General features: G+C 38.7%; 1 protein-coding gene across 7 annotated transcripts in view; it reads right to left on the bottom strand.

Moving 5' to 3' along the window:
* The window catches only part of SMIM10L1 (small integral membrane protein 10 like 1), a 278,859-nt gene that overhangs the window by 88,787 nt on the left and 167,361 nt on the right, over positions 1 to 22,711 (bottom strand). The gene's annotated exons all lie outside the window — the stretch shown is intronic.

The raw sequence follows: 22,711 nt of genomic DNA, 5'->3' as shown, positions 1-22,711 counted from the left end.
GGTGGTTTCAGCTTCTCACTATTATAAAATATGTTCCAGTTCCCATCTGTGTAAATATATCCCTGAGCAAATTCAGCAGAAAGTAATAACAAGTTAAGAATGATCTTCTCTCTTCATTACATAAGGAACAATTTGGAGCACATGTGCAAGGGCATCAAAAGAGTGAACACACAAAAAATTAGGGAGGAAACACAGGAGGTAGAAGGGATAGGGGGAGAGAGGATGGGCTCTCATGTACTCTACTGCAGCAACACCAGTGAGGAATTCGACATTTCGTGTCATGTCAAGTCTGGTCTGTGATCTTCTTTGTTTGTTTGTTTCAGGAAGTGAATAAGAAGATGACGGTGATTCAAATGATTCAAATGCCATGACATTGGAACAAGGTCGTCATAGCTCTAACTTTAATATACCAATAAAATAATCAGCTTGCAATTTCTGATTGTGGTGTCTGTTTCTCAATATTTGTGAATGTGGGATCTGAGGACCAAGAAGACTTTATAAGAACATCTAGGAACCCTTCTTCTTGATGCTCCAGGAAATTTCTCTCCGCCTTAATCCTAATTTAGCCAGGTGCCATGAAAAAAATATTTTACTATTTCTCTACTTCCCTCACTTCTATTTTTTTCCCCCCAAGATGGAGTCTTGCTGTATCACCCAGGCTGGAGTGCAGTGGCAGGATCTTGGCTCACTGCCCCCTGCATCTCCTGGGTTCAAGCTATTCTCCTGCCTCAGCCTTATCTGAGATGATAGGTGCCCACCATCATGCACAGCTAATTTTTGTATTTTTAGTAGAAATGGGGTTTCCCCATGTTGGCCAGGCTGATCTCCATCCCCTGACCTCAGGTGGTCTGCTTGCTTCGGCCTCTGAAACTGCTGGGATTATAGGTGTGAGCCACCATGCCTGGCCCTTCCCTGACTTCTATAGCATAAATTGAAATTTTAAAATTATTTTCAGATTGTTTACTGATATTCCAGTGATCTTAAGGACAAAAAACACAACAAATGCAACAAAGTCACAGAAGCTGAATGAAATCCTTATAATTTCTAAGAAACTGAGTTTGGTTTCATGGCAATGAATATGGGCCTATGCTTCTTATCCCCAGAACCCTCTCTATCTCATTGACCCTATTTTAACAGTGATTGCTTCTCTCCCTTCCTGTGTTCCTCACCATTCTTTAATGAATCTTGAATGGATTTCATGAAGGAGGCAGCATGATTTTAAGGAGCAAAGAATTTGGACACTCTCAGGTTTTAATTACGTCCTAATTCTTTTTCTTACTATCTCTGGACTCTTAAAAGGCTACTTGGCTTCTCAGAGCTTCAATTTCCTCATCAAAAATGAGCATAATCATAACAACTACCTTACAGTATGGAGACTAATGAGATAACATACACACCAAAAACCTTGCAGAAACTGGCATGTCTGCTTCTCAAGCAAGGAAGGTTCAATATTAGAAACTGCCTCTGTGCCCACTGATAGTCTCAGATAATTCACTAAGAAGTCAGAAAAGTCAGAACAGAATGATCTCACCATAACCACCACTAAGTTGAGCAACCCAAGTTCAGTTGAAACCCAGGTCTCTGGCTTCCCTCCTGTTATCATAGGTGAAGCCTTCCTACCCCTATCTCTTAACTTCCCACTTTATTGTGAACCACATTGTGTGGTCAAGGATTTTGCCTCTGCATGTGACCCATTTGTCTCCTCTTTCTTACATCTATGCTCCATGGGATTATTTCAATCAGCAAAAGCCTGCTGAAACATCACCCATTTCTACAGAAGTCTTCCTAAGACTCTTAGTACTTCTTTCCTACCATATTATTTATGTGCCATTTTTATTGGAAAAGTTCTTGAAACGTATGTATGTGATTATTTACCCATCCCCCGCACCTCCAAATTTTTCTTATGCACACGTTATGGATGCTTTTGTTCTGCCTAGTGACCTGGAAATCACAAAGATATCTATAGCGAACTTTATTGTATTAGGAAATCTTTCTGTAATACGTTAGGTCCTAAAAAGATCATGAAAAATGCATATTACATTTAAAAAGCTCTGCATGGATTCCAAAATTTTTTGAACCAAAATGAACTCAGATTGTATTGTCACAACATGTGTGAACAGGATCTACCTCACAGCATCATGAAGTCTAAGACAGTATTTTGAAAAGAGCCTCTATGACAGCAACATGTACTCTGATCAAACTATAGTGACTGCAAACATCTAATTTATGGTGAAGCCTGGGCAGAAAAATGGAGAAATAATTGATGCTTTTCAAAAAGTTTAAGAGGCCAATGGCCAAGAAAATCAGAAGCTCACAGATAGATAACTCATTTTAAGCAGGGATGATATGATTTTGAACATAAAGCCTACAGGGGCTGACCACTCATATTAACTTGCAAAGAAAAAATTCATCTTGTTGATACCATAATATAAGAGGATTAGTGATTAACAGTACAAACAATAGCCAACACAGCCGACTTCTCCATTGGTTTAGCTGACATGATTCTAACTGGATAACGAAAGTTGAGGATACATTTCCACCCAATGGATGTCAAAACTCTTGCACCAAGATCAGCTACAAACAAGAACTGAAGTTTCTTGAAAATTCAAAAAAAAGATATTAAGATCCTGAAGAATTTGTTCAAAGAATTGTAACAGGAATTGAAACATGGCTTGATCTGTACAATCTGCAACCAAACACAATGAAAGCAATGGCTACACAGAGGTGGCCGTTAAAGCAAGAGTGGATGGGCAAATCGCAAAGGTCAGGGCAAAATTTATTTTTAAATCTCTCAGTGTTTTGCTTGTTGACTTTCTGGAGGGCCAAAGAATGACAATAAGTGCTTATTATGAGAATGTCCTGAGATGCTGTCAGCTATAAAATCTAACATGCAGGTTAAAGGCAATCTCTTTTCTCCCTGTTGTTGTTAAGTTGTTAACTTAGAAAATGAAGCAACATTTTTTTATTAGCCATGAGTGTCCATGTGGTATCTCCTATTTTCTAAGAAGGTTCTGAGCTATAGCACAAGTTCACCACTAAATTACAGAAGATGGAATAATTTTAGAAATCTAGAGAAGCATAGGATATTTCCAAAGGAGGCATAGATCCTGGCTGAAGGGAGGAAATTGTTTAAGGATGAAGGAAGGACAATTATTAGCTGTTCTCCATTGAATATGGGCTCAATAATTATTCATTGGAATGAAATTTTGAGAGTGGTTTTTACTTTATGAGGAAAGATGTTGCTTAATTGCCATGTGTTAATAGCCATGATAATTTCATTCCTCTCTAATATTTTATAAACTGGAACAAACACATTAGAATGGCCACAAAAAAGCATGAAATGAATGTTTGGAAAGTATAATAGCTTTCCTAAGGCTGCAATAAATAACACATTACCACAAAGTGAGTGGCTTTGTAGCTCAGAAGTCAGAAATGGGTCTCACTGGCTTAAATCCATGTGAAAAGGGTGTTTCATGCTGGAGTCTCCAGGGCAGAACCCATTTTCTTGCCCACATTCCTTGGCCCTCTTCCATCTTCAATGCCAGCAATAGCCAGATGAGCCTCCCATCACATCACATCATGACACATCACGTCACGTCACGTCACGTCACATCACCCTGGCACTGACTCTTCTGCCTCCTCATTCAACATTTAAGTATGTTGTGATTACATTGCTTGTACTTGGATGATCCCGTAAAGTCTCTCTGTATTCAGGTCAATTGATTAGCAAACTTAATACCCCTTTGTCATGTAAGTTAACATATACACTGATTCTGGGAATTAGGAAGGGTGTGTCTCTGGGAGGCCATTAATCTTCATAGCACAGAAGGGATGGATGTCTTTCTCCCCTGGAATTGGTTTGATTCAGGGCAGGTGGAGAGAATTGCCCAGGCGTCTTCCAGATATTTGCATGAGAATATGAATGAATTTATGTAAAATTAGTTGTAATGCCAATATTTGTACTTGAAGTATATATCTATACAATAGTGTAAGTCACAAACTGAAATGGCAGAAATTTACTTTCAATAACCATTTTCATTTCATGTAATAGTTAATAATTTACAGCAATTTTGTTTATTTTATATTTATACTCATTTTGATTGTTTTCTTTCTTTCTGTCTTCTGTGGATTCCTTGAAAAGGTGTTTTGATTCCATTTTAGTTGATCTGCAATGTTTTTGAGTGTCTTTCTGTATACAGCATTTTTAGTGGTTGCTCTGGGTATAACATTACATATACATAGTTTGTCACAGTCTAGTGGTGTGCTCATTTTACCCTCTGGGGGTGAAATATGAAAACTTTATATCCCTGTTATTTACCAACCTCTGTTTGTAATATAATCATCTTAAATATATCTCTACATGCATTTAGCAAAAACAGTACGTTCTATAATTTTTGCTTCAACATGACATTATTGTCTTTCAGTTTTGTAGCTCAGAAATCTGAATCGGGTCTCACTTGGTTAAATCCATGTGTCAAGGCTGAGTTTCTTTCTGGGCGCTCCAGAGAAGAATGTTAGTTTTTGCCTCATTCCCTAGACCTCTTTCCTCTTCAACATTAGCAATAGCCGGTTGAGCAATTTGAAACTCGTGCAGAAAATTTGAGAAAAAAAGGGAAATGTTTTGTGTTTACTTACTTTTTCCCCACTTTCTGTTGCTTTTTTTGTTTTCTTTTTTTGCTTCATTCTTGCTGTTCCAGAAGTTCCTCTTCTATACTTTCTTTTCTGTTTAGAGTACTTGCTTGAGCCATTTTAAAAAATTGGTTTGTTGGAAACAAATTCTGTTAGGATTTTTCTTTTCATTCTTTTGAGAGTGACTGGATTTCTTTCTCCTTATTGAAGGATAGTTTTATTGGACATAAACCTCTGGTTGGCAATTTTTTTCTTTCAGCACTTCAAATATTTGAGCTACATTCTTCTGTTGTTTTCTGCTTTCTGGTAGTAACGCCACAGTTATTCACATTGTGTTTTTCCTATAGGTATGGTATTATTTCTTTCTATCTGCCTTTAAAACATTTTCTTTGTTTTAATTTTCAGAAATTTGACTACAATGTTGCTGGGCATAGATTTCCTTGGATATATTTTGGTTGGGATTTGCTCAATTTATTGCATCTGCAGGTTTACGCCCATTGCAAGTTTGGGGGTTTCAGCCTTTCTATCTTTGAGTCCTTTTTCAATACCATCTTCATTGTTCTCTTTTTCTGAAACTCAGATTGCATGATTGTCGCATCATTTGTTATAGCCTTTCTTATTTGTGACACAAACAAAATTTTTTTGACTATTTAACCCGGTGTTGTTCAGAGTATATAATTCCTATTAATACAAACTCAAGAACGCTGTGTCCTCCATCATTTTCTTTCTGCTGTTGATCACACATAATGAATTAAAAAATTTTATACATTATATATCACAGTTCTAAAATTTCTATTTTATCTTATATGCTTTATTTTTCTCTGCTGAGAAGTTTTTTTCTATTTTGAGAGTGTACACATTGACCTCTTAAAGGATGGCTATAACAGCTGCTTTAAAGTCTCATCATTTCAATATCCAATTTGCTTTGAAATTGTTATCTCTTGATTGTCTCATTCCTTAATAATTGGTCAATTATTTCTGGTTTTTTAAAGTATACTGGATTATTTTCTATTTTGTCTTGCACACATGCATTTCCTCTGTTTGCAATACAGAAAACTTTCAAAAAGGCAAGCTTTGGACATTGGAGGGCAGAGACACTAGTGCTGCATTGTAATCCACTGGGTGATTCAAATGCCAGAAGGGTTTGTCCCACTAACATTTTTCTACTTGGAGCTTGTGCCTGGGGGTTTCTCTCTGTCTCTAATAAGGTAATGTTATAAGTATTTAATATCATACCATACGTTCCAATGTAAAAACTACAAAAAACTGTGTGAATGTGTCCCAAAAGCCCAATTTAGAAAGTCTTTCTGTCTTTTTTCTTTTGTGTACTGTTGACTCAAACCACATCAATTGAAGTCAGGTACTTCTTTTTTCTTTTCTTCCTACAGGAACAGCAGAGTTTGACATCTGTTTATTAGAAGCTATCACAGTAGTCAGGCGGCTCTGCTGTCTTCTGATTGGGCATTGATAGAGTGCAGGACAATGAGGCTCAGGTAAAAAGAATATCTACTAGCCTGGCATGGTGGCTCATGCCTCTAATTCCACTACTTTTGGAGGCTGAGGTGTGAGAACTTCTTGATGCCAGGAATTCCAGATCAGCTTGGGCAACATAGTAAGACCCACTGTCTTTACAAAAAATTACGAATTTATCATGTCTCAGTGGGTGTGCCTGTAGTCCTAGCGACTTAGGATAGTTAGATGGAAGGATTACTTGAGCCCAGGAGATTGAGGCTGCAGTGAGTCAGGATTGTGCCACTGCACTCTAGCTTAAGCTATAGAGCAGGTCCCAGTATTTAAAAAGAAAAAGAAAAAAAAGAATGACTAGAGCAACCAAAAAGGCTTTTTTCCTTAGCTTTTTGCCCAGATTCAATGTTCTTTAAAGTGCATCTCTCAGTGTCTAGAGAGGACACAGACTTGGTTTCTCTTCCTTTCCTTCTTCTCACATGCCACTGTAGCTCCATCCAGTGGCTTTCAGTACACCTTCCCCACTCTCACAGAACCAAGTACTGTGGTGATTTGAGCAGTTATAAGCAATTTGAGTCCTTACCCTACTTGATATCTTGCAATATGTTGGTATGAGTGTATAGGACCTTTGGTCCTCCTTGGGTCAGTGAGATCTCAGGCCCAGCCTGAATCCTTAACAGAATTGAGATTGGAGTAGAGGAAAAGAAGTAATAAAGGAGATATGGACTAAGTGTTTTCATGCAAGTAAGCAAGACACATTTACTTACAAATTCAAGCAGTGCAGACACTGCTCAAGGCTCAGCTGAATAAACATCAGAATTATACATTTCCCCAATGACCTGTAACAGCTTTGGGGAATCTTTGGTCTTTCTATCTCTTGTTATCTGTGGAAGAGAGTCAAAATTAAAGTCTCATTTGTGAAGTGTGTTTTAATTCTAACAGCTGATACTCAGGTTTCAGCCATTTCCCAATCCTAATCATTAATGAGCAACATAAAGGGAGAATATTGAGAATATTTATTGACCAATCTTCATACATTTTCGTCAGCATGGCCGGTATTGGTATGTCTTTTTTACATTATTAACTGAAGAATACTGGATGCCCTTTACAGACATTATGACATCATGAAATGAAAAGAAAACCAAGGGAACCAAGTTAGGATTGTAATGTGAATCGTTAATGATTTTCCATCAGAGCTCTCACACAATGGCCCTGTTTGATGAGAGAAATGAGCAGGAGCAATGTTGTGGTGAAGGACTCTGCTGAAGCTTCCCCAGGCATTTCTCTACTAAAGCTTTGGCTTTCTGACCACATTCTCAGAATAAGCAGATATTGTCATTCTTTTGCCCTCCAGAAAGTCAACCAGCAAAATGCCTCATGCTTCCCAATAAACTCTTGCCATGACCTTTGCACTTTTCTTATCCACTTTTGCTTTGACTGGACTTTCCACCTCTTGGTAGCTATTGCTTTAACGTATTTGTTTTCAGGATTGTACTGGTAAAGACAGGTTGCATCTCCTGTTAGAATTCCTTGAAGAAATGCTTCAAGATCTTCATCCCCCTTACTTAAAATTTCATGGAAAGTTCTGCTCCTGTCTGTAGCTTATATTTTTGCTATAGTTTTGGCATCCATTGAATGAAAATTTACTCAACATTAATTACTCAATTCGAATCAGGTAAGGGGAATCAATTGAGAATTTTGCAGTGTTGGCTCTTGTTTGTACTGATAATTATTGGTTGTTTTCTAATAGGGTATAAACAAGATGAATTTTATCCATGCAATTAGATATGAATCCTCTGTGTCTATGGACTTTAGGTTCAACCTTGTCTTATCCCTTCTTGAAATTAGTTACCTACTTGTGAACTGCCAATTTTTAGGGCCATTATCCCTATCAGTGTTTCAGAAAGCATCATTGATTTCACCTTCTTCTACCCAAGCTTCACCATGAAGTTCATGTTTATACTCTCTTTAATTTTAGAAGAATTCATGATGCTGTCATAGGGGACCTTTTGAACTTGCTGTTATTTTTCTTGATGCCTCAAGTAGCTCCTGTTCAGACATGTTATAGCATGTCAATATGAGTGTATTTTGGTGCAAAAATTGGAATCTATTCTTTTTTAAATATAACATACTTTTTCCATGAACATTTTACAGTCCCAATGCATTACAGAAAGGCTTCCTAATACAATAAAATTTGCTACACATAAATTTGATTTTTCCAGGTGACTGGGTAGATTGATTTTTTGTTTTTCTCCTGGCATATACAGGGTGAGGAATTCTTTTTGTTTGGATTTCTTGTGAGATATGAATAAAAATGTTGGTCACTTAAAATGGTATCCACAGTTTAGCCAATGTCTCCTGAGAAAAGTGTGTGTAAGAATGCATAAAGAAGCACTTCATGATCCTGATTGCCAGTGATTTTTTTCATTTATAAAAAAGAAGAAATTGGCTGGGGATGGTGGCTCATTCCTGTAATCCCAGCACTTTGGGAGGCCAAGGCGGGTGTATCATGAGGTCAGGAGTTCAAGATCAGCTAGGCCAAGATGGTGAAACCCTGTCTCTGCTAAAACTAAAAAAATGAGCCAGGCCCAGTGACAGGTGCCGGTAATCCAAGCTACTCAGGAGGCTGAGGCAAGAGAATCGCTTGAAACCGGGTGGCAGAGGTTGCAGTGAGCAGAGACTGTGCCACTGCACTGCAGCCTGGGTGACAGAGGGAGACTTTGGAAAAAAAAAAAAAAGAAGAAGAAGAAATTAATCATGTGCATGACTAATTATATACAAAGATGAGGAACAGGGGAATGTAGAAGCCTATGTAATGTGCTTATGATTTAGAAACACCTTTAGGAAAATAGTTTTGTTTGTTTTTTTTCCACTTCACCTGGCCATGTCTTAAGAAAAGCTTTACTTCAAGCAGGTCCTAAAACTAGTACCTGAGTTTCTTGTCTGGATCTAATTTCTTCTCACTTTCTTGAAAATAAACAAATATGTTAATAAATGCAAAGAGCAGTGGAGCAAAGGAGGCAAGAATTGAGGCTCTGGAGACTACCACCATCTACACCACTTACTACCTTTATAACAATCTTGGCATGTGCTTCCGTCATCTCATCTATAAAATGAAGATTGTAATAAAAATTATTACTATCTAATAAGATGGTTCTGAAGATTATATGGCACAGAGTCAATGCTTGGTAAATATTTCCTATTATAATCTGTCATGTTACAATAGGCTTGTGGAATATGAATGTGCTAATGTAATTGTGAAAGGTATGTTTATGAAGACTCTACTGTAAGTCACAATATGAGAACCACTATCATAATAGGGTAGCCCGAATTTTTAGAAAAATCTAAGCAAAGTACACTTCTCAAAGACAGTTGTGTTGAATTGTTAACTATATCATCATAATGCTTAGTTGATTAAATGGGTACGATTGTTAAACACAGAGGAACTCCCCTCAGGCCACGGGGACTAAATGCAATTTGCTCACTATCACCACAACTCTGTTGATATTCATCTTCTGGGCAAACCACTCTTTAGTTGTTTTAGACAAACCAGTGCATTGTAAAGTTGAAGAAAATTCTTCTTTCAGTCCCATGCATAGAGCTCCCCAGTCTTTGAGAATGACACATGCGGGTGTGAAAAAACTTAGGTGTGAACTTTACAAGATCTTACTAAAAGGAAAATCAGGAAAACTTAGAGGATATGAAGGAAGAAGGTAATATCTAATTTCTATTATTAAAAGATCACACTGGCTATTGTGAGGAGAAGTGATATGGAATGTGGTGGGAGCAGGAAGGTTACCAGGCCAGCTAAGGGCTGTTCTAGTCCTCCAGGAGAGAGGGTCATGCCCCCATTAGAGCCTTATATTAGAGATTATGCAAGGGGTCATCTTGGGATGTGTTTTGAGGTGGAGCCCACTGTATTTGCTTATATGCAGTGCTTGGTGTGGAGTGAAAAGTAAAAAGTGACTCCTATGTTCTTGAGAACTCTGTAAAAAAATTATTGTTTTAGTAAAGATTAGGAGGTATCATGGGCTGCATTGTTTTTACCCAAATTTATATGTTGAAATCCTATCCCCGTACCTCAGAATATGATTGTGTTTGGAAAGAAGTTCTTTTTATAGAGGTACCTAAATGAAAATTAGGCTATTAAGATGGTCCCAATCTAATCAGACTCCGGTTGTTATAAGAAAGGAAGTTTTGGTCACACGGAGGGACACCAGGGGTGCATGTGTACAGAGAAACCCATGTGTGAAGACAAAACAAAAAAATAGCCAAGTCAAATGGAAGAAGAGACATCTTAGAAGAACTGAACCTGTTAACACCTTGATCATGGGCTGTGAGTCCCCAGAACTGTGAGAAAATCAATTTCTGTTGTTAAATTACACAGTGTGTGGTATTTTTTTAGGAGAGACATAACAAATTATGTCAGGGGAGAGCAGTTTTATGACGCAGAAATCAAGACTCTTGTTTGAGACAATATATGTTTACATCCATATTAGAAGGCAAGTGGATTGTTGAGAGCTTCAACTGACTGAAACATGCCTGAGCTCTTGCTGCAGACCTGCTCCTTTCTTTGACCCACCCTCGCTCACTGATAGAGTCTCTTTTGGCTCTTCTGTCACCTCTGTTTTATTTGTGTGTGGAGAGTTCATAGCTGATATTTATTCTTCCCTAATACACTAATGTCAGAGAAAGGGCCTGAGCTGAGTGATATTTGAAGGCAATGTCTGCTGTCTTCCTGTACTCACCAAGCCAAGGGGGAGTCTTTCTTTCACCAGGACTACCACTTCTACAGCAACCTATGCAACAAGGCAAGTCTGCAAAGCACTCCTCTCTGCTCCTTCCCTCTGATCTTCCTTTCCTACTTGAAGGTCTACTGTAAGTCACTAGGCAGGACCATTTATCTCCAGTTTCTCTGTCCAAATGGTATGTGTAGAAACCAATGACCATCATTCCAATAACATTACCATGCCTGCTAGGCCAAGCAAATACTCTATGCCCCCCATAAAGCACATGAAGCCAAATTTCAACTGTTTTATTATTGCATAGCCAAAGAAGAATTCCTAACTGGTAATATATTTCCTCTTTAGCAAACATCCCTAATATTCCAGAGGGGTGGGGGAGGAAAACAACAATCTGTCTAAACACCAGCCAATGGCAGAGTAATCAGCAACAAACTTCATTGTATGAAGAGGCCTTCCAATAATTAAGGGGTATCCAAACTGTTTTTGGAAAATACATATTTTTTAAAAGTCTGCATTGATATAAACTTTTTTTGTACAAAAGTACATTTGTACTAACTTGTTACATGTCTGAACAGGATCTAGTTCAGTTAATAACATGATTGAGAAAGCAGTTTGAAAACAGCTTCTATCAGAGCAACAAAAATTCCACTAAAATTTTAGGAAGAACAAATATCAAGTTTATGGTGAAGCTTGGGTGGAGAGATGGTGACATCACTGATGCATTAGGAAATATTTGTGGCCAAGTAAATCGGACCTTCACAAATGGATAACTCACTTTAAGAAGCAATGAGAGGAGATCCTTCCAAGATGGCCGAATAGGAACAACTCCAGTCTACAGCTCCCAGCGTGAGCGGCGCAGAAGGCAGGTGATTTCTGCATTTTCAACTAAGGTACCAGGTTCATCTCACTGGGACTTGTTAGACAGTGGGTGCAGCCCATGGAGTGTGAGCCAAAGCAGGGCAGGGCATTGCCTCACCCGGGAAGTTCAAGGGGTCAGGGAATTCCCTTTCCTAGCCGACGGAAGCCGAGAGACTGTACTTGGAAAATTGGGACACTATTGCCCTAATACTGCACTTTTACATGGTCTTAGCCAATGGCACACCAGGAGATTATATCTCATATCTGGCTCAGTGGGTCCCATGCCCACAGAGCCTTGCTCACTGCTAGAACAGCAGTTCTAGATCAAACTGCGAGGTGGCAGCGAGGCTGGGGGACGGGCATCCACCATTGCTGAGGCTTGACTAGGTAAACAAAGAGGCCAGGAAGCTCAAACTGGGTGGAGCCCACTGCAGCTCAGTGAGGCCTGCCTGCCTCTGTAGACTCCACTTCTGGGGGCAGGGCATAGGTGAGCAAAAGGCAGCAGAAACTTCTGTAGTCTTAAATGTCCCTGTCTGACAGCTTTGAAGAGAGTAGTCGTTCTCCCAGCACAGAGATTGAGAGCTGAGAATGGACACATTGCCTCCTCAAGTGGTTCCCTGACCACCGAGTAGCCTAACTGTGAGACACCTCCCAGTAGGGGCTGACTGACACTTCGTACAACCAGATGCCCATCTGGGACAAAGCTTCCAGTGGAAGGATCAGGCAGCAGCATTTACTGTTCTGCAATATTTGCTGTTCTGCAGCCTCCACTGGTGAAACCCAAGCAAACAGGGTCTGGAGTGGACCTCCATCAAACTCCAGCAGAAATACAGCCCAGGGTCCTGCTGTTAGAAGGAAAACTAACAAACAGGAAGGAATAGCATCAACATCAACAAAAACGACATCTGCACCAAAACCCCATCTGTACATCACCATCATCAAAGACCAAAGGTAGATAAAACCACAAAGATGGGGAGAAACCAGAGCAGAAAAGCTGAAAATTCTAAAAATCAGAGCACCTCTTCTCCTCCAAAGGATTGCAGCTCCTCGCCAGCAATTGAACAAAGCTGGACAGAAAATGACTTTGACAAGTTGACAGAAGTAGGCTTCAGAAAAATGGTAATAACAAACTTCTCTGAGCTAAAAGAGGATGTTTGAACCCATCACAAGGAAGCTAAAAACCTTGAAAAGAGATGAGAAGAATGGCTATCCAGAATAAACAGCATAGAGAAGACCTTAAATGAACTGATGGAGCTGAAAACCACGGCATGAGAACTACATGACACATCCACAAGTTTCAGTGGCTGATTTGATCAAGTGGAAGAAAGGGTATCAGTGATGGAAGATCAAATGAATGAAATGAAGTGAGAAGTGAAGCTAAGAGAAAAAAGAGTAAAAAGGAACAAACAAAACCTCCAAGAAATATGGGACTATGTGAAAAGACCAAATCTACATTTGATTGGTGTACCCAAAAGTGATGGGGAGAATGGAACCAAGTTGGAAAACACTCTGCAGGATATTATCCAGGAGAAATTCCCCAACATGGCAAGGCAAGCCAACATTCAAATTCAGGAAATACAGAGAACGCCACAAAGATACTGCTTGAGAAGAGCAACCCCAAGACACATAATTGTCAGATTCACCAAGGTTGAAATGAAGGAAAAAATGTTAAGGGCAGCCAGAGAGAAAGGTCGGGTTACCCAGAAAGTGAAGCCCATCAGCCTAACAGCTGATCTCTCGGCAGAAACTCTACAAGCCAGAAGAGAGTGGGGGCCAATATTCAACATCCTTAAAGAGAAGGATTTTCAATCCAGAATTTCATATCCAGCCAAACTAAGCTTCATAAGTGAAGGAGAAATAAAATCCTTTACAGGCAAGCAAATGCTAAGAGATTTTGTCACCACCAGGCCTGCCTTACAAGAGCTCCTGAAGGAAGCACTAAACATGGAAACGAACAACCAGTACCAGCCACTGCAAAAACAGGTCAAATTGTAAAGACTATCATTACTAGGAAGAAACTGCATCAACTAACGAGCAAAATAACCAGCTAACATCATAATGACAGGATCAAATTCACACATAACAGTATTAACCTTAAATGTAAATGGGCTAAATGCTGCAATTAAAAGACACAGACTGGCAAATTGGATAAAGAGTCAAGACCCATCAATGTGCTGTATTCAGGAGACTCATCTCATGTGCAGAGACACACATAGACTCAAAATAAAGGGATGGAGGAAGATCTACCAAGGAAATGGAAAACAAAAAACAGCAGGGGTTGCAATCCTAGTCTCTGATAAAACAGACTTTAAGCCAACAAAGATCAAAACAAACAAAGAAGGCCATTACATAATGGTAAAGGAATCAATTCAACAAGAAGAGCTAACTATCCTAAATATGTATGCACCCAATACAGGAGCACCCAGATTCATAAAGCAAGTCCTTAGAGACCTACAAAGAGACTTAAACTCCCACACAATAATAATGGGAGACTTAACACTCCACTGTCAACATTAGACAGATCAACGAGACAGAAAGTTAGCAAGGATACCCAGGAATTGAACTCAGCTCTGCACCAAGCAGACCTAATAGACATCTACAGAACTCTCCACCCTAAATCAACAGAATATACATTCTTCTCAGCACCACACCACACTTATTCCAAAATAGACCACATAGTTGGAAGTAGAGCACTCTGCAAATGCAAAAGAACAGAAATCATACAAAACTGTCTCTCAGACCACAGTGCAATCAAATTAGAACTGAGGATAAAAAACTCACTCAAAACCACACAACTACATGGAAACTGAACAACCTGCTCCTGAATGACTACTGGGTACATAACGAAATGAAGGCAGAAATAATGATGTTCTTTGAAACCAATGAGAACAAAGACACAATGTACCAGAATCTCTGGGACACATTTAAAGCAGTGTGTAGAGGGCAATTTATAGCACTAAATGCCCATAGGAGAAAGCAGGAAAGATCTAAAATCCATACCCTGACATTACAATTACAAGAAATAGAGAAACAAGAGCAAACACATTCAAAAGCTTGCAGAAGGCAAGAAGTAACTAAGATCAGAGCAGAACTGAAGGAGATAGAGACAGACAAAACCCTTCAAAAAATAAATGATTGCAGGAGCTGGTTTTTTGAAAAGATCAACAAAATTGATAGACTGCTAGCAAGACTAATAAAGAAGAAAAGAGAGAAGAATCAAACAGATGTAATAAAAAATTATAAAGGGGATATCACCACCGATCCCACAGAAATACAAACTACCACCAGAGAATACTATAAACACCTCTATGCAAATAAACTAGAACATCTAGAAGAAATGGATAGATTCCTGGACACATACACTCTCCCAAGACTAAACCAGGAAAGAGTTGAATCCCTGAATTGACCAATAACAGGCTCTGAAATTGAGGTAATAATTAATAGCCTACCAACCAGAAAGAAGTCCAGGACCTGATGGATTCCCAGCTGAATTCTATGAGAGTTACAAACAGGAGCTGGTCCCATTCCTTCTGAAACTATTCCAATCAATAGAAAAAGAGGGAATGCTCCGTAACTTATTTTTTTTGAGGCTGGTATCATCCTGATACCAAAAGCTGGCAGAGGCGCAACAAAAAAGGAAATTTTAGATGAATATCCCCGATGAACATAGAAGCAAAAATCCTCAGTAAAATACTGGCAAACCGAATCCAGCAGCACATCAAAAAGCTTATCCACCACGATCAAGGTGGCTTCATCCCTGGGATGCAAGACCAGTTCAACATACTCAAATCAATAAATGTAATCCAGCATATAAACAGAACCAAAGACAAAAACCACATGATTATCTCAATAGATGCAGAAAAGGCCTTTGACAAAATTCAACAGCCCTTTGTACTAAAAACTCTCAATAAACCAGGTATTGATGGGGCGTATCTCAAAATAATGAGTTATTTATGACAAACCCACTGCCAATATCATACTGATTGGGCAAAAACTGGAAGTATTCCCTTTGAAAACGGGCACAAGACAGGGATGCCCTTTCTCACCACTCCTATTTAATATGGTGTTGGAAGTTCTGGCCAGGGCAATCAGGCAGCAGAAAGAAATAAAGGGTATTCCATTAGGAAAAGAGGAAGTCAAATTGTCCCTTTTTGCAGATGACATGATTGTATATCTAGAAAACCCCATCGTCTCAGCCCAAAATCTCCTTAAGCTGATAAGCAACTTTAGCAAAGTCTCAGGATACAAAATCAATGTGCAAAAATCACAAGCATTCCTATACACCAATAACAGAAAAACAGAGAGCCAAATCATGAGTGAGTTCCCCCTCACAATTGCTACAGAGAATAAAATCCCTAGGAATCCAACTTACAAGGGATGTGAAGGACCTCTTCAAGGAGAACTACAAACCATTGCTCAACAAAATAAAAGAGGACACAAATAAATGGAAGAACATTTTATGCTCATGGATAGGAAGAATCAATATTGTGAAAATGGCCATGCTGCCCAAGGTAATTTATAGATTCAATGCCATCCCCATCAAGCTCCCAATGACTTTCTTCACAGAATTGGAAAAAACTACTTTAAAGTTCATATGGAACAAAAAATGAGCCCACATTGCCAAGAGAATCCTAAGGCAAAAGAATAAAGCTGGAGGCATCACACCACCTGACCTCAAACTATACTACAAGGTTACAGTAACCAAAACAGCATGGTACTGGTACCAAAACAGAGATATAGATCAATGGAACAGAACAGAGCCCTCAGAAATAATACCAGACATCTACAACCATCTGATCTTTGACAAACCTGATGAAAACAAGAAATAGGGATAGGATGCCCTATTTAATAAATGGTGCTGGGAAAACTGGCTAGCCATATGTAGAAAGCTGAAACTAGATCCCTTCCTTACACCTTGTACAAAAATTAATTCAGGATGTTTTAAAGACTTAAAAGTTAGACCTAAAACCATAAAAACCCTAGAAGAAAACCTAGGCAATACCATTCAGGACATAGGCATGGGCAAAGACTTTATGTCTAAAACACCAAAAGAAACAGCAACAAAAGCAAAAAATGACAAATGGGATCTAATTAAGGTAAAGAGCTTTGCACAGTAAAAGAAACTACCATCAGAGTAAACAGGCAACCTATAAAATGGGAGAAAATTTTTTCAATCTACCCATCTGACAAATGGCTAATACCCAGAATCTGCAAATAACTTAAACAAATTTACAAGAAAAAAATTAAACAACCCCATCAAAACGTGAGTGAAGGATATGAACAGACACTTCTCCAAAGAAGACATTTATGCAGCCAACAGACACATGATAAAATGCTCATCATCACTGGCCATCAGAGAAATGCAAATCAAAACCACAATAAGATACCATCTCACACCAGTTAGAATGGCGGTCTTTAAAAAGTCAGGAAACAACAGGTGCTGGAGAGGATGTGGAGAAATAGGAACACTTTTACACTGTTGATGGAAGTGTAAACTAGTTCAACCATTGTGGAAGACAGTGTGGCAATTCCTCAAGGATCTAGAACTAGAAATACCATTTGACATAGTGATCCCATTACTGGGCATATTCCCAAAGGATTAAAAATCATGCTACTATAAAACCACATGCACATGTATATTTATTGCAGCAGCGTTCACAATAGCAAAGAGTTGGAGCCAACCCAAATGTCCATCAATGATAGACTGGATTAAGAAAATGTGGCACATATACACCATGCAATACTATGCAGCCATAAAAAGGGATGAGTTCATGTCTTTTGTTGGGACATGGATGAAGGTGGAAACCATCATTCTGAGCAAACTATTGCAAGGACAGAAAACCAAACACCAAATGTTCTTACTCATAGTTTGGAATTGAACAATGAGAACACTTGGACCCAGGGTGGGGAACATCACACACTAGGGCCTGTCATGGGGTGGGAGGATGGGGGATGGATAGCATTAGGAGAAATACCTAATGTAAATGTTGAGTTAATGGGTGCAGCACACCAACATGGCACATGTATACATATGTAACAAACCTGCACGTTGTGCATATGTACCCTTGAAATTAAAGTATAATAATAAAAACAGTTAAAGGTCTTGACATTAAAAAAAAAGAAGTGATGAGATGATGGTGAAGGTGAACCTTGCAGCAGCAGGCCATTCACATAAACTTACGGGGAAAAATTTTATCTTCTTTTGGCCTAATTGAAGAGATCTGACAATTAACAGCAGAAACAAGAGCCAGCAGCAGAAGATCAACTGGTTCAGATTACACAATTTTTCTGTCTGAAAAACTAAAGTTGAGCAAACCATCCACTTGACGAGGGTCAAAACTGCTATACCTAAGTCAGCTACAGAAAAGAACAGAACGTTCCCTGACAAATTAAACAAGTAGGAAGGAAAACAAAAGAAAAGATCCTAAAGCATTTCTTTGAAGAGTCGTAATAGGAAATCAAACATGGCTTTACCAGTGGCATTCGAAGGGACAAACGTAATCAAAGAAATGGCTACCAAGAGGTGGAAGTGGTCTAGTCTAAGTAAATGTGACAAAAGCATATCATGCCAACAGTGTTTTTTGGATGCTCAAGGTATTTTGGTTGTTAACTTTCTGGAAGGTCAAAGCATGGTAACAACCACTTATAAGAGAGTTTGCAGTTTGGAGAGATTTAGTCAAATCTTTAGCAGAAAAATGGATGAGATTGGATGCCTAGTGATTTTCCATCAAAAGTCTGGTAAAATTGCCCTTGTTTCATGAAAGGAATGAGCAGGAGCATTGTTGTGATGGACAAGGACCCTCTGCTGAAGCATTTCTGGGCATTTATCTGCTAAAGTTTTGGCTGTCTCCGAAGTGTCTCAGAAGTTGATGTTATCATTCTAAGTGATGTAACTTAGAAATGGAAAACCAAACATCATATGTACTCAGTCATAAATGGGAGCTAATCCATGAGGATGCAAAGGTATAAGAATGACACAATGGACTTAGGGAACTCAGAGGGAAATACTGAGAAGGGGGTGATGAATAAAAGACTACAAATTGGGTGCAGTGTATACCCCTCGGGTGGTGGGTGCACCAAAATCTCACAAATCAGCACTAAAGAACTTATTCAAGTAACCAAACACCACTTGTTCCCCAATCTATGGAAGTAAAAAAGAAAAGAAAAAAAAGAAAAAAGAAAAAAAGGAAATCACTGGGCATCCAACTTACAGTACTGTTGCAGTATCTTTGGACTTCTTTTCTTTTACTAAGATTAAAATATCTTTAACGTGTATGCTTTTTTCTTCAGTTAACAATGTGAAAAGACAGGCTTTATATGGAGAAATTCCCAGGACCCTCAATTCTTTATAGATAGGCTAAATTACTTGTGTCATTACTTGCAAACTTTCTTGAATGTGGTGGAGCTTATATTAAGTAATAAAGTTTATATAAAGTCTACTTTCATATTGTAATTGCATTCTTCCACAAACTTTTTGAAATCCCTTGTATTTCAAACCCATCTGGAAGAGCAGGATCAGATTCTAATGTGTACAACACAGGATCCTCTCATCCAACTGATCAAGTGGGCTGTCTTTAGGATTTCCAGTCACATCCCCACACACAATACCTCTAACAAGGTCATCTGAAGTTATCACTATCCCTGACCAAAAACTGAATGATGGCACAAGACTTATTCAAGGCCTCAAATGATAAGTGGCAGCTGTTAATACTGACTAACCTATAGTTTCCATGAAAAAGATGAAAGAATGGGCAGGAACTACTTGATGTAACAGAAAAGTCAGCAGATTAAAAGAGAGCGACCAACACAAACTCAGTTAAAAGACTTTGGAGAGACAGTATATTGATCCAAATTAAAAAAAAAATGAAAGGAGTAAAAAGAATTATAGATGCTTACTTAGAAGATTAGATTTCAAAAATTTCCCAAATTTATTTAAAAAGAAGCCAGATATAAGATGAAAAATAAACATAGGGAAGATTATTTAGAACACGTAATATCAGCAAATACATTTTAGAAAGAGAGTAGTGAGAAATTAGTTTCAGAATATTGCAAAAAATGAAAAAAATTCCTGAGTGGAAGAACAATCTGGGAGACAGCACAGGTACTAAGAAATAGATCAATGCAATACCATTGAGGCTTTTATGTGGGTTCCAGACTATCTTATTGGGATATATAATTGTGGCCACCCATTATAAGTGGGAGTGATTAAAAATTTTTCCTAGAAGAACAACTGAATGTGGTGACTCATACCTGTTATCCCAGGACTTTGGGACGGTGAGGTTAGTGGATCCCTTGAGGCCAGGGGTTCAAGACCAGCCTGAGCAACAAATTTTGGCTCCATCTTTTCAAAAAATTTTTAAAATAAATTTTAAAAAATGGGCATGGTAGGTGTCATGAACCTGTAATTCAAGCAACTCAAGAGGCTGAAGTGGGGGGAATCCCCTGAGCATAGGAGTTCAAGGATGCTCCAAGCCATGATCACAACACTCCAGCCTGGGTGACAGAGTGACAGCCTGTATAAATATATATATATGTATATATATATATATGCTCACATATATATGTGTATATATATATGTGTGTATATATATATGCTCACATATATATGTGTGTATGTATATATATGTGTGTATATATATAAAATCCTGTAAGACGTAAAGCCCAAACTGAATCTGATCAAACATTCTAATAAAGGGATAAAGAGGCAGAGCAAGGAAAAATTCTTAAAGACATGTAGTAGGATGGCTCATTCAAGAGGTTGTATTCATTCTATTCATTTCTAGAAACCTCTGGTAATTTTTGTGGCCAACTTTGTTTTAACCTCTCCATGAATTTTCATAATAGAATACATTGACACCTGTATTCTACAACACCAAGACTTTTCTGACTAGAGCCAGATCCAAAGAATATTGGACAATCTGTGTGGGTCTGACCAGGCTGAGGGACAACCTTCTGTCAGCCATGAATGGCCAGGTTTGTGTTGTCTTCTCACAGCTCAAAGTTCCAAAGAAATAATCTCTATATAATCAAATATTTAGTAAAATATGATAGGCATAGCTATACAAAACTCCACAGCCAAACTCTTGTTCCTTAGAATATGATTGTGTTTAGAAAACAGCCCTAAGAAGAGGTGATGAAGCTAAAATGAGGGAGTTCCAGTGGAACTAAATCCAATAAGATGAGTGTCCTTAGAAGAAATGGAAATTCCTTCTACGAACTGGAAATGTGTACACAGAGAGACACAAGAAGTATGTAGGCACAGACGCAGCCCCATGGGAGAACCCAGCAAGAAGGCAGATATCTAGATGCCAAGCAGACAAGGCCCAGAAGAACTGAACCTGCTGACACCTTCCTTATGGAACTTGAGAATCCAGAAGTGTTGAAAAGTAATTTCTGTTGCTTGAGAATATTAGTCCGTGGTATTTTGTTTGGACAGCTATTATAAAGAAATTCAGGGGGAGAGCAGGTTTTAGGAGGTAGAAATCAAGAGTCCTGCTTGGCACATGGTAAGTTTACATTATTTTAAATGGCAAGTGGATTGCTGAGGTCCTTGACTCATGGGCAAGTGCCTAAGCTTTTGTTGCAGTCTTGGTCCCTGCTTTGACCCCATCCTAAATCAGTGACACTGTCTCCTTCAGTTCTTTGGTAACCTCTGTTTTGGTTGTCTCTGGTAGCTTGATATCTGATATTTACTCCTTCCTGATACACTAATCTCTTTCACTCATTTCTGACATAGGAGAAGGTCAGGGCGTGAGCTGAGTGATATTTGGAAGCATCACCTCTTGCCTTGCTGTACTCAGAAGATGAGGAGTAGCCTGCCTCCAGCCAGGACTGCAGTTTCCCCAGTGAGTCATACAAGGAGGCACATTTGCCTGGCACTCCCCTCTGCTTCTTCTCTCTTGCGTTTCTTCCCTACCCGATGGGCCACTGTAATCTACCTAGGCCAGACTGCTCATCGTCAGTTTCTCTTTCCAAATAATGTTTGGTGGAACCAGAGAAAATCATTCAATAACATCAGGACACCAGACTGGCCCAAGCACTCTGTGCCTCTCTTAAAGAATGTGAATCTCAGTTACAAATGTTAACCTTTCTATGTAGCTGGAGAATATTTGGCCACTGGTATTATATTCCATCTTCAGAAAACATTCCTATTTATGCTAGGAGGAGAAAAAGAAGAAACCAATCTGCCTACTCAGCTGGAAAAGTCTAAGTTACCTCTAGTAGACCTTATTGTATTAGGATACCTTCCTATATGCAGTGGTTTGTTAAAATGTTAATGGAAAATGTATATTATATTAAGAAATTCCATGAATGGATTCCAAGTTTTTTGGCACCAAAATGAAATCATAATGTTTTGCTATAGCATGTCTGAACAGGAGCTAGTTTGAGGCTTCAAGAAAAATAAGAGAGTAGTTTCAAAAGAGCCCCTAGAAGAGCAACATGAATTCTTCCAAAATTAAAGTGAGTACAAACATCAAATTTATGGTGAAGCTTTGGTGGAAGAAGGTAAAATCATTGATGGTGTCCAAAAAGTTGTCCTACTTGATACATGGTAAGTTGACATTGGTTGAAGAAGTCAGCAGTTAACAAATTCAATGAGGACTCCCTCATTTCAAGAAGGAATGAGGCAATGTTGAACCTAAAGCTTACAGTGACAGATGATTCACATCACATTGCAAGGAATAAATTCATCTTCTTTATACCCAGGAGAAGAGGTGTGATGATTAGCAGCACACAAAATAGCCAACACTGCAGACTTCTCAGTTGGTTCAGTTTACATGATTCTAACTGAATGATTAAATTTCAGTAAACTTTTCACTTAATGGATGCCCAAACTGTGTCGCCAAGATCAAGTACAGACAAGAACAGAAGTTTCCCTAAAAATTTAAATAGGAGCAATGAAGACCATAAGCATTTCTTCAATGAATTATAAGAGGAGATAACACATGACTTTACCAGTAAAATCCTGAAAACAAATACAATTAAAGCAATGGCTACCAAGAGGTGGAAATATC

This window comes from Pongo pygmaeus, chromosome 10, assembly GCF_028885625.2.
Source record: "Pongo pygmaeus isolate AG05252 chromosome 10, NHGRI_mPonPyg2-v2.0_pri, whole genome shotgun sequence".
Taxonomy (NCBI): Eukaryota; Metazoa; Chordata; class Mammalia; order Primates; family Hominidae; genus Pongo; species Pongo pygmaeus.
This window is presented reverse-complemented; position numbering and strand designations above follow the sequence as displayed.